Source organism: Penaeus vannamei, chromosome 1 (assembly GCF_042767895.1).
Source record: "Penaeus vannamei isolate JL-2024 chromosome 1, ASM4276789v1, whole genome shotgun sequence".
Taxonomy (NCBI): domain Eukaryota; kingdom Metazoa; phylum Arthropoda; class Malacostraca; order Decapoda; family Penaeidae; genus Penaeus; species Penaeus vannamei.
This window is the reverse complement of record NC_091549.1, coordinates 12,427,739-12,430,238: the sequence shown is the minus strand read 5'-3', so window position 1 is coordinate 12,430,238 and position 2,500 is coordinate 12,427,739. Positions and strand designations below refer to the sequence as shown.

Below are 2,500 nucleotides of genomic sequence, written 5' to 3'. Positions count from 1 at the left end.
GTTGTTATTATTATTATTATTGTTGTTGTTGTTTTATTATTATTATTATTATTATTATTATTATTATTATTATTATTATTATTATTATTATTATTATTATTATTATTATTATTATTATTATTGTTATTATTATTATCATCATCACTTTTGTTATTATTATTGATAATAACAATTATAATGATGATAATGATGGTAATGATAATGGTAACAATGATATCATCACCATCATCATCGCCATCACCACCATCATCATGATCATCATCGTTATTATTATTATTATTATTATTATTATTATTATTATTATTATTATTATTATTATTATTATTATTATTATTATTGTTGTTATCGGATCCCTTATCAAAGAAATTGAATCGACGGAGCCAATTCTATCCTCAGTCCCCAGTCACCTCAGCGCATTTATCTTGGCCCTTCTTGTATCTCAGTGCCCCCCCACTCCCTCCCTCCCTCCCCCCCCTCCCTCCTCCCTCCCTCCCTCCCTACCTACCTACCTACCTACCTACCCTACCTACCTACCTGCCTACCCACACCTACCTCCCTCCCTCCCTCCCTCCCTCCCTCCCTCCTCCCTCCTCCCTCCCTCCCTCCTCCTCCTTCTCCTCCCTTCCCCTCCCCTCCTCCTCTCCTCCTCCCTCCTCCTCCTCCTTCCTCCCTCCCTCCCTCCCTCCTTCCTCCTCCCTCCCTCCCTCCCTCCCTCTCCTCTCCTCCGTCCTCCCTCTCTCCCTCCCTTCCTCCCTCTCTCTCCCATCCTTCCTTCCCACCCTCCTTCCCCTCTTCCCTCTCTCCCTCCACTCCCTCCCTCCCTCCTCCCTCCCCTCTCTTCTCTTCTCCCTCTCTCTTCCCTCCCTCCTCTCTCCCTCCCTCCCTCCTTCCCTCCTCCTCCCTCCCTCCCTCTCTTCCTCCCTCCCTCCTTCTCTTCCCCTCCCTCCCTCCCTCCCCTCCTCCTCCTCCTCCTCCTCCTCCCTCCCTCCTCCTCCTTCTCCTCCTTCCCCTCCCTCCCTCCTCCTTCCTCCCTCCCCTACCTCCTTCCTCCTCCCTCCCTCCCCTCCTCTCTCCCTCCCTCCCTCCTCCTCCCTCCCTCCTCCACCCCCTCCCTCCCTCACCTCCCTCCCTCCCTCCCTCCACTCCCTCCTCGTTATATGAGAGCGGGTGTTCGACCGATAGCGCCGGGCGGGATCCTTGTTATCACACATCGACGCGTCTCAATTACGTTGAGATAAAAAAAAAAAAAATTAAGGTCGGGATTTGAATCGTAAAGAAGGGGGTGAGGTGGGGAAGAAGGAGTTAGGGGAAAGGGAGGGGAAGGTGGGTAAGGGGTGGGGGGAAGGTGGGGGAGGTGAGTAGGGGTAGGGGGGAAAGGTGGGAGGGGAAGGGTAGGGGGGAAGGGAAGAAGGAAAGGTAAGTAGGAGAAGGGGGAAGGGAGAAAGGGGAAGGGGAGAGAAGGGGAAGGGAGAAAGGGGAAAGGGGATAAGGGGGGAAGGGGAGGAAGGGGACAGGGGAAGGTGGGTAGGGGAGAGGAGAAGATGAGTAGTGGGAGGTGGGTAGGAGGAGGAGAAGATGGGTAGGGGGAGAAGATGGGTAGGGGGAGAGGGGAAGGGGAAGGGGAGAGGGAAAGGTGGGGAGGGGGAGGGGATGAGTGGGTGCGATGGAAAATTTTGTTTTTCTTACCGAGCGGTTTGTATTAGCAAGCATGCACGCACATAAGCAAGCAAGCAAGCGCGAACGAAGGAGGAGAAAGACGAAGAAGTCTCTTCATCATCTTCATCTTCAAAGGAGATGAAGGAGAGGAGGAAGATGAAGAAGGAGGAGAAGGAGAAGGAGAAGAGGAAGAGGAAGAGGCTATTCCTTGATGATGAGCGCGATGATGCTCTTTGACTCAGATCTTACGGTGCTTTGTGGCGATAAGGGAGACGATAAGAAGAGATAGGAGACGACAGAAAGCGGTACCTACCTACCGCTTTCTGTCGTCTCCTATCTCTTCGTTAGGAGACGACAGAAAGCGGTAGGAGGCGATAGGAAGAGATAGGTGACGAGATAGGAGGCGATAAGAAGAGATAGGAGACGACAGAAGACGATAGGAGGCGAGTTCGTCTCAAGGCGGGAAAGTCCGTTCAGGGGAAGTTATTTTCCCAGCTGTTGCCTTGGCCTCCTGATCCTCCTCTCCCTGGCCCCGGGTTTAGGTATCTATTGGGTTGTTTACTTATTTGTTGTTGTTTGTTTGGCTTAGTTTTTGTTTGTTTTAGTCTCTTCTCTCGGGGTCTAAGCAACACGTGGTGCTGTGCTTGCGGCGGAGGACAGCAGGTTAATTGGGCCTTTCTCGCGGTCGTAATGAAATGGCCTTTCTTGCCGTCGAGGTTAAGTGGGCATTTATGTGACTGAGATTAAGTGCACCTTGCTTGTAGCCGGAGTTAAGTGTACATTTTTGGCAGCCGAGGTTAAGTGTACCTTACTTGTAGCCGGAGTTAAGTGTACTTTTTTGGTT

At 50.5% G+C, this 2,500-nt stretch overlaps 1 protein-coding gene across 1 annotated transcript in view; it reads left to right on the top strand.

Annotated features, from left to right (window-relative positions):
* The first annotated feature begins 2,058 nt into the window (after window positions 1-2,058).
* LOC113826238 (alpha-tocopherol transfer protein-like) overlaps window positions 2,059-2,500 on the top strand; it is a 34,938-nt gene continuing 34,496 nt past the window's right edge. The window contains exon 1 of the mRNA XM_070144874.1: window positions 2,059-2,198. The gene's annotated coding sequence lies outside the window, so the exon portion shown is untranslated. The remainder of the gene's footprint in view (window positions 2,199-2,500) is intronic.